The sequence below is a fragment of the Cryptomeria japonica genome, chromosome 6 (genome assembly GCF_030272615.1).
Source record: "Cryptomeria japonica chromosome 6, Sugi_1.0, whole genome shotgun sequence".
Classification (NCBI taxonomy): Eukaryota; Viridiplantae; Streptophyta; class Pinopsida; order Cupressales; family Cupressaceae; genus Cryptomeria; species Cryptomeria japonica.
This window is the reverse complement of record NC_081410.1, coordinates 97,493,361-97,504,390: the sequence shown is the minus strand read 5'-3', so window position 1 is coordinate 97,504,390 and position 11,030 is coordinate 97,493,361.

The window sequence follows — 11,030 nt, the reverse complement described above, 5'->3', positions numbered from 1 at the left end:
AAGTTTGTTGGTTTTAGATCTAATGTTGAGTGGTAATATAGGAGACATGTGTGATCATTGTATGAGGATAAGTTCAGATTGATTTGGCGCATTTGTTTGTTGTCTTGGAAAGGAGCAAAGTGGATTGCATCTAATGAATAGTGCGTGATGAGTTTACAAAGTCCGATGAAGCGATGATCATGGAGCGGTTGGAATTTTCTTGAAGAATGTGAAGAGATCGTTATGATTTCTAACGGTCAAGATTGTACTGACTTGTTTGTAATCTTGATTATGACAATTAGTTTTTGTTGTGTTACTGACCTAGTTGATTTGTATTTAAGGTCGATGATATTGTTTTGTTAGGAGTTGGCAAAGTTGACAAGATTGGTAGAAACTAGTTGAGTGTGTGGTTGCCTAACCGGTAGATGGATCTGCAGTTTGAGTAAAGGCAGATTGAATCTTAAGAAGGATTTGATCAAGCAGATGTAGTGTTATTCAGACAAATCAAGAAAACCTGTTGTTTTCTAACAATTATAGCAGAAATTGAAATCCCCTAACCAGGTAAGCTCTAACCAGCTTGGTTACTTTCTAATTCCTCTCACAAGGTGGTCCACTAGTTTGGATTCTCAAATCCTCAAGCGATGTTACTCCTAACGGGGTATTGTGCTTTTCATTAAGGCATATTTGTAAATCCCTTAACAGGGTGATTCCTAACAGAATCAATTCTTAATAGGACTTATTGTAAATGCTTTAATAGGCTTGGTTCCTAATAGGGAGAACTTAAAAAGAGTTCAGATAGCTATCCTTGTGAGTCTCATCTCACCATGGTTTTTACTTATTTGGGTTTTCCATGTATAAATATTTGTGTCAAGTGGTGAATGCTTTTGTGGTTATGATCTTATTTGTTGATTTGATTAACTACTTAACTATTCTGACAAGGCATGATAACTAGAAGCATTGAGAGATGTATATGTTGATATATGATTAAGAATTTTTTATCTTTACAAGATTGAATTTGTTTACTGTTAAGTTGTCATAACAGTCAAATTGGATGATGTTGGTTGATGTTGAGTATTGATCTTGATAAGTGAAAGTTTACTTTTTGAGTTTGGTAGTTTGTATCAGTTTTTTTGTATACTGATTCACTCCCCCACTCTCAGTATTCTACCAGATACTTATTCTTTCATCATACCATCAATTGGTATCAGAGTGTCTCAGGTCCTCTTTAACCTAAAGCCTAATAGCTTGAGGAAAAGATCTTGTAGATCATGATGAAGAAAGAAGGTCCAAAGTTCAACAAAGATAACTATAGGATATGGACTGGCAGAATGAAGATTTACATTAAGAGTTTGGGAAGTCAGTATTGGGATCATGTAGAAACTAAGTATACTACACCTATTGGAACTCTGGCTGATGATTAGAATAAAGAACAACAAGAAAATCATCAAGCATTGGAGGCTATTATCAGTTCCTTGTCTGATGCTAAATATGTAGATGTTCATGGTCTTGAAACTACATATGAAGTATGGAAAAAAATTGAAGAGATTTATAGCCGTGACTAACATGTTAAGATTGCTAAAGAGGAGAGTTTAAGAGGAAAGTTTGATGACATGAGAATGTCTAAAGGTGAGAATATCTAGCAATATGGTCAAAGGATAACAGAGATAGTTGGTGAAATAAAGAGTGTAGGAGGGAAAGTTGAAGATGCACAGTGATCAGTAAGGTATCGAGAACCCTGCTATCAGTCTATACTGAAATCCATTGACAAAACAAAGGTAACTCTTGACTCTATCATTGGAAAACTTACTACTTTTGAACTAAATGACTATGATGGTAGTCTACAAAAATCAGAACTTGCATTCAGAGCTTCTGTCTCTAACCCATCTATGAAAATAAGTAGAGATACCGTCCATAGATATGAATCTAGAGCCAGCAGAGATGTTGATGATGAAGACAATTTAGTGGAGCTTGAAGCATTGTTGGAAAAACGACTACCTAGAGGCACTGGGAAATACAGAGGTAAGCTACCATTGAAATGTTTTGCTTGCAACAAGATTGGTCATATAGAAGCTAACCATCCTAATGGTGAAAATGAATACAAGAGAGACAAATCCAAGAAGTATAAGGGCAAAGGCAAGAGAGATTGTCTTATTGCTATTGACAATGGTATTACTGATGAAGAATCTGATGATGATGCTAGTGAAGATATTGTGTTTGTAGCTATTAAGGAAGAGATATTAGATTAGAAGGCACTAGTGTCTAGGATGGATAACTCTGATGATTGGATCATTGATAGTGGTTGTTCATATCACATGACTAGTGATCGGAGAAAAATTCTTTCCTTGAAGGAATTTGATGGCGGTGTTGTCAGATTTGGCAATGACTCACCCTGTATGGTTAAAGGTAAGGGAGTTATTTCTCTTAATGGGAAGAGAAGTGTTGATGATGTCTATTGGGTTGAAGGCCTAAATCACAATCTTCTGAGTGTGGCACAACTTAATGACAGAGGATACCCACTGGAGTTTAGAAATGGTATGTACAAAATCTTTGACAACAAAGGTGAATTGATTGCAACCAAAAAATAGACCAAAGGTAATCTATTTCATCTTAATCCTAAAGTTAACAAATGTTTGATTGCAAAGATAGATGATAGTTGGATTTGGCATAGGAGATTTTGTCATATAAACTTTGATAACTTTGTTAAAGTGAGCAAGTCTAAGACAATAAGAGGTCTACCTTAGCTAGACAAACTAGTTAATGCTCTTTGTAAAGAATGTCAGTTAGGAAAGATGACTTCTTCAACTTTCAAGAGAAAGTCCTTCTCAGCGTATCATTTTTTAGATTTGGTTCATATAGATCTATGTGGACAATAAGAACTAGAAGCATTTCAGGTGATAGACATTTCATGATCTTCACTGATGATTGTTCAAGGATGATGTGGGTCACATTTTTGAAGGATAATAATGAAGATTTTGGTAAATTCAAGGCATTCAGAGCCTTAGCTGAGAAAGAGAGTGGAAAAAAGATAAAATGCCTGAGAACAGATCAAGGCAGTGAATTTACTTATGAGGAATTCACTAAATATTTTGATGAGAATGGTATCAAGCGGCAAATTTCTGCACCAAGGACACCACAACAAAATGATATAGTAGAGAGGAACAACCATTCAATGGTTGAAGCAGCTAGAACTATGTTGATACAAGGAGGTGTAGCAATTTTTTTTTGGAGAGAAGCTATAAGTACAATGGTCTACACAATGAACCGAGTTCTGGTGAAAAGAGGTAAGGACAAGATACCTTATGAGTACTGGTCTGGAAGATCACCTGATGTTGGCTATTTTAAGATCTTTGGTAGTAAAATCTTTATTAAAAGAGGTGATTACATAAGCAAGTTTGAAGCTAAGACTAATGAAGGCATATTTCTTGGCTATTCCACAAAGAGTAAGGCCTACAAATACTTCAACAACTAGACACAAAGAATTGTTGAGAGTCTTGATGTTTGTGTAGATGAATGTCCTAAAATTTCAGAAGGAACCAGTTCAGAGAGAAAGGATGAAGATCCTTGCATTTTGCTTTTGGAACTTGAAACTATTAAATCAGAAACCTGTAAAGCAAATCCTGATGTTCTTATTCAACCAGAGCAAATAAATTCAGAGGAAGATGACAATGAAGAAGCTGAACCTGAAGAGAATGATCATGTTATTCCTAGGTATGTGAGATTGAATCACAGTCTTGAGTAGATTATTGGGGATAAGGATGCTGGAGTACTAACTAGAAGGAAAATTAGAGAGAACTCTTGCATGATCTCCACCATTGAGCCTAGAAGTGCTAAGGAGGCATTTGGTGATGATCATTGAGTTAAAGATATGGAGGAGGATTTGGATCAAATTGAGAAGAACAACACTTGGACCCTAGTACCCCGATCGGTAAACAAGAATGTTATAGGTACTAAATGGGTGTTCAGAAACAAGTTAAATGAAGATGGTGTTGTAGTTCGCAACAAGGCAAGATTAGTTTGCAAGGGTTATGCACAAGAAGAAGGAGAATACTATGGTGAAACTTTTGCACCAGTAGAAAGACTAGAAGGAGTTAGAAAAGTACTTGCATTTGCAGCCCATAAGAAGTTCAAGGTATACCAGATGGATGTTAAGTCTACATTTTTGAATGGGATATTGGAAGAAGAGGTTTATATAGAGCAAACTGATGGTTATGCATTGATAGATAAGGAAGACATGGTTTGCATATTGCATAAAGCTTTGTATGGATTAAAGCATGCACCCAGAGAATGGTATGAAAGGATTCATACACATCTGATGAAGATAGGATTTGCAAGAACCAATGATGACATCAAAAATTATCTGAAGTCTGAAAGAGATGAAATACTGGTCAGTGAAGTATTTGTTGATGACATTATATTTGGAGGTAATGATGTCATGAGCAACAATTTTGTAGATGAAATGAAGAATGAGTTTGAGATGTCATTAGTAGGGGAAATAAAAAATTCATAGGCTTGTAGATATAGCAGATGAAGAATGGTATTTTCATTACTCAATCTAAGTATGTGAAAGAAGTTTTGAAGACTTTTGGCATGAGTGACTGTAAACTAGTTGGAACTCCAATGGTTATAGGTTGTAAATTGTCCAAGGAAAGATGCATCTAAGTCTATAGATGAAAAGGAATACAGGTCAATGATTGGCAAATTACACTATGTTGTTCACAGTCGACCAAATATTGCCCATGCAGTTGGTATAGTTGCTAGATTTCAGAAAAATCTAAGGGAAGCACATCTGATAGCAACCAAGAGAATTTTTAGATATCTGAAAGGTACAGTTGACTATGGGTTATGGTATCCATATGGAGGAAACTTTGATTTGAAGGTATACATTGATGTTGATTGGGCAGGAAATTTTGATGACTAGAAGAGTACTACCGGTGGAGCATTCTTTCTAGGAGGAAGGCTAGTTTCATGGAGTAGTAAAAAGCAGAGTTGTACTTCACAATCTACTGCTCAATCTGAGTTTGTAGCAGCTTATATGAATTGCACACAAGCTATTTGGATGAGGCACATTTTGGAAGGTTTTTAGATGAAGATCTCAGAACCTATAAAGATTTTGTGTGATAATACAAGTGCAATAAATATTTCTAAGAATCTTGTTTTGCATGCAAGGAATAAGCACATTGAATTGAAGTATCACTTTTTGAGGGAAAAAGTTCAAAGTAAAGATGTTATCTTAGAGCATGTTTCTACCCAGGAGTAGCTTGTAGATATCTTTACCAAACCTCTTCCTAAGACCACTTTTGAGTATCTTAGAAGTTAGTTGGGGGTTGTCCCTCTTCATGAGGTCAGTTGAACATGATGTTGATTGCATTAGTCCTTGAATTACTAGCAGAATCTTACATGGATTGATGTTGTTGGAAGTGGATGTATTCCACAGGGGGAGCATTAAGTTGCAGCATGTTGATGCACAATAAGAATTTGGAATTACATGTTTTACTTTAAATTTGGCATTGTTGTCAAAGGGGGAGAAGAATTATGTATCTGATTAGATGAACCAATAGCAGACTAAAGACAGATAGATCATGGTGAATACTTGGTAATGTAAACCAGGATTCCTATTCACCAATTCATATTAGCAATCAGAGGCATTGATATTTGTATTGCCATCAATGCCAAATGGGGAGATTGTTGGCATTTTTAGATTGTTGTCATTTTGCATATAGATTGCATTAATGATATGTTGTCATTGATGTCAATTGAACCGGTGAATGATATTCATGATATTATTGATGTTATTATTGTTATTGCTATTATCTTGTAACCGATATGATAAAACTTGAGGAAGATGTTGTAAACTGGTATATGGTAGTTTGTAAGTTGAACTGGTGTAAAGGGTTAAACCTTTCTATGTTATGTAGCCGATAAACCCTACCAGTTGTTTTCTGTTAAACCCTAACCAATCAAGTTTGTTGGTTTTAGATCTAATGTTAAGCGGTAATGATGGAGACACATGTGATCATTGTATGAGGATAAGTTCATATTGATTTGGCGCATTTGTTTGTTGTCTTGGAAAGGAGCAAAGTGGATTGCATCTAATGCATAGCGCATGATGAGTTACAAAGTCCGATGAAGTGATGATCATGGAGTAGTTGGAATTTTCTTGAAGAATGTGAAGAGATTGTTATGATTTCTAATGGTTAATATTGTACCAACTTATTTGTAATCTTGATGATGAGAATTAGGTTTTTGTTGTGTTACTGACCTAGTTGATTTATATTTAAGGTCACTGATATTGTTTTGTTAAGAGTTGGCAAAGTTGACAAGATTGGCATAAACTAGTTTAGTGTGTGGTTGCCTAACCGGTGGATGGATCTGCAGTTTGAGTAAATGCAGATTGAAGCTTAAGAAGGATCTGATCAAGAAGATGTAGTGCTATTCACACAGATCAAGAAAACATATTGTTTTCTAACAATTATAGCAGAAATTGAAATCCCCTAACTAGGTAAGCTCTAACCAGCTTGGTTACTTTCTAAATCCTCTCACAAGGTGGTTGATTAGTTTGGATTCTCAAATCCTCAAGCGAGGTTACTCCTAATAGCGTATTGTGCTTTTCATCAAGGCATATTTGTAAATCCCTTAACCAGGTGATTCCTAATAGAATCAATTCTTAACAAGACTTTTTGTAAAAGCTTTAACAGGCTTGGCTCCCAATAGGGTGAACTTTAGAAGAGTTCAGATAGCTATCCTTGTGAGTCTCATCTCACCATGCTTTTTACCTATTTGGGTTTTCCATGTATAAATATTTGTATCAAGTGGTGAATGCTTTTGTGGTTATGATCTTATTTGTTGATTTTATTAACTACTTAACTATTTTGATTAGGCATGATAACTAGAACCATTGAGAGATGAATATGTTGATATATGATTAAGCATTTTTTATGTTTACAAGATTGAAGTTGTTTATTGTTATGTTGTCATAACAATAAAACCGGTTGATGTTGGTTGATGTTGAGTATTGATCTTGATAAGTGAAAGTTTACTTTGTCAGTTTGAATTTGAGTTTGGGATTTTGTATCAGTTTTTTAGTATACTGATTCACCCCCCCCCTCAATATTCTACTGGATGCTTATTTTTTCATCATACCATCAGAGTAATGTAGATGATTTCTTTTGGGTTGAAGGATAAAAACATAACCTCTTGAGTGTTGGACAACTTAATGATAAGAGATATCTACTTGAATTCAAAAGTGGAGTGTGCATGATTCTTGGGAATAATAGAGAATTGATTGCTAGTGGGAAGCAGACTAGAGGTAATCTATTTTATTTGAATACTAATGTAAATGATTGTTTGGTGGCAAATATTGAAGATAGATGGTTGTGGCACAAGAGATTTTGTCATGTCAATTTTGACAAAATTAGTAAGTCAAGTATTGTGACAGGTTTGCCCTAGCTTGTGAAACCAGACAATGTGTTATGCAAGGATTGTCAAATGGGTAAGATGACATCTGTATCTTTTAAGAGTAAGTCTTTCTCTTTAGAGAATATTCTGGATTTTGTTCATACTGATCTTTGTGGTCCAATGAGGACTAAGAGCTATTTTGGTGATAAGTATTTTATGATCTTTAATGATGATTATTCCAAAATGATGTCGGTAACTTTTCTGAGAGAAAAGTCTAAGGCATTCAATAAGTTTAAAGCATTTAAATCTCTTGTTGAGAAAAATACCGAGAAGAATCTAAAATATATGAGATCTGTCCGGGGAGGTGAATTTACTTCTGATGAGTTTGTGAAGTTCTGTGATGAACAAGGAATTAAGAGGCAGGTGACAGCTCCTAGAACTCCACAAAAGAATGGGATAGCAGAGAGAATAACTAGAACAGTTGTTGAAGCTACTGGAACCATGATGATTCAAGGTGACGTACTAAGGATATTTTGGAGAGAAGCAGTCAACACTGCTGTTTATACTTTGAACTGGGTACTTGTCAAAAAAGGTAATAACAAAACACCTTATGAATTATGGGATGGAAAGACTCCTAGTGTAAGTTACTTTAAAAAAATTGAGAGTAAATGTTATATTAAGAGAGATAATTACACTAAAAAGTTTGATGCTAAGTGTGATGAAGGCATTTTTCTTGGGTACTCTACAAAGAGTAAGGCATTTAAATGTTATAACAAGATAACTAAGAAGATCATTGAGAGTGATAATGTGAAGATAGATGAACTCTCTAAGAAATATGGAGAGACTAGCAGATCTGAGCCTGAGAAAGATGAAGAAAGACTTGTGTTTATAGAACCAGAAGTACATAAGAATGATTAGAAATATGTTGCAGAAATAGGTTCCCGATAAATGAAGAGAGCGATGAAGAACATGCAGAACATGAAGCAGGAAGCACAACACCAGAACCAGTTATTCCAAGGTATGTCAGACTAAATCACTCAGAAGAACAAATAATTAGAGATAAAAATGCTGGAGTACAAACAAGGAGAAAAATAAGAGAAAATTCATGTCTGATTTCTATTATTGAGCCGAAAATAGTAAGAGAGGCATTAAAGGATGATGGCTTGATTAATACAATGAGTGAGGAGTTGGATCAGATAGAGAAGAACAAGACATGGACACTTGTTCCCAGACTAGAAGACAAGAATGTGATTGGAACTAAATGGGTCTTTAGAAACAAGTTAAATGAAGAAGGCAAGGTTGTGAGAAATAAAGAAAGATTGGTTTGCAAAGGCTATACACAAGAATAAGGAGAAGATTATGGTGAAAAAATTGCACCTATGGCAAGATTGGAAGGAGTAAGAATTTTACTTGTTTATGCTGCATTTAAATGATTTAAAGTCCATCAGATGGATGTTAAATCAACTTTTCTTAATGGCATCCTTGAAGAAGAAGTATACATGGAACAACCAGATGGATTTTCTTTGTCTGAAGACAAATATATGGTTTACAAACTACATAAGGCACTGTATGGTTTGAAGCGGGTACTAAGAGCATGGTTTGAAAGTTTGCGTGCACACCTGATCAAGATATGATTCCTGCGTACCAGTGAGGAAAGTAACATATATCTAAAGACAGATGGAGATAAAGTATTGATAGCTGAAGTATTTATGGATGAAATAATTTTTGGTGGTAATGATGACTTATGCATGGATTTTGCTGAGGAGATGAAGAAGGAATTTGAGATGTCTCTTATTGGTGAAATTAAATTTTTAATTAGGTTGCAAGTCCAGCAATTGGATGGTGGAATTTTTATCTATCAGAGTAAGTATGTCAAAGAGGTGTTGAAAATATTTGGCATGGAGGATTGTAAACTAGTTGGTACTTTGATGGTGACGGGCTGCAAGTTGTCTAAACAAGATGATTCACCTTGATGAGAAAGAATACAGGTCTATGATTGGTAAACTGCATTATGTCGTTCATAGAAGACTGAATATTGAGCATGTTGATGTTTAGTGTTGCCATCAATTCCAAAGGGGGAGATTGTTGGCATGTTTGGCATAATTGATATAGATGGAGAATGATGAATGAACTGGTACAAGACTGTTTGCGATGACATTGTGATGAAGAGATTGAGATTGCATGATGGATCAATTTGATCAGTTATTTGTGTTGTCATTGATGGAAACTAATGTTTATTCATGCCTACTAATGTTTACTTATGTTGTATTGTGTCATCTAACTCTTTTGGTCTACTAGAGAGAGCTTACCGGTAAAGAATCAAGAAATTGAGAATTAGGATCTTAATCGGTAAACGATGAAATATTCTGATTGTATCTGGCAATTGGTGATGATTGAGACTTTGTAGTTTTGAATTTAAGTTTCTATCATTTTAAAATGTATCTAACCGAAACTACATCATGTTGTGACAACTGAAAGTTATGTTTATAATTTTTGTTGAGTTTTTGCTAGAGTTTAAGAAGGGTTTGAGGACTGGTATAGAATTCCCTTGACCGGTAATGATTTTTGGTTTGGCGGTGATCTACATCAAGTTCACATGTTGATGATAATGCAACACAAACCACATGATGTGTTTGAAAGATGTTTTGGTGCATTTGGAGAGAAAATTTCTTGGGAATGTGCAAAGTGCTTAGCATAATGAGCTAAGGGTTTGAATTTGTACCTTATCGACTTGCTGTGATGATTTGTGATCATTCAACGATCGATATTGATTTGTAATTGATTGTAATGATCCATATTGTGATCTGTAATGAGCTATAAAGATCTATGATGATCTATGTAGTAAGTCTTAGGGTTTTGATGCTGACCTAGTTGTAAAGGTTATTTATATCGGTAAGGTTGATGTTTTAAAGTATTGGTGATTTTGAGAAGTGTGTGAAGCCAAACCAGGGTGTGTGAGAAGATCTGATAGAGTGATGCAAACTTAGAACTTAATTGGATCTGATCAAGCAAGTAGTTGAGTTCTATACGTAGATCATTCACTGTTGTTCTCTAACAATTACAACAGCTAAAATCCCTTAACTGGGTAGGTCCTAACAAGCCTCACATTGTAAATTCCCCTAACAGGGTGACTCAATATCTGAGTTCTAAATCCTCTTGTGAGGTTGATCCTAACAGATCAAAGCTTCTAATAGGGCTAAGGTAAATCCCTTAATCGGGTGACTCCTAATAGGGTCTACCTCTAACAGGGCATCATTGTAAGCTTCTAATCGAGCTTGGCTCCTAACAGAGCGCATTCCTAAAGAGTGCAAAATATTTGTGGGTACCAATTCCCACTGTAGTTTTTCCCTATTTGGGTTTCCACATGAAAATCATGGTTTTGATATTGTGAATTTTTTTGATGTGATGGTTTTCTTTACTTTCAATTTATGCATGGTTAATGAACACATAATGTGCATCATTGATATAACAGTTTAGCATATGTTTACCAGTAGATACCAGTACTGGTAAATGACTCTAATGTTGGTCTATGTTTGATTTGGTAAATTTTTTATGAGTCTTAGTTTTATATTTCAAATTATTATTAATACTGATTCACCCCACCTCTCATTATTAGTTGGATCCTCTAAGATTAACAATTAGATTATTTTGACTAG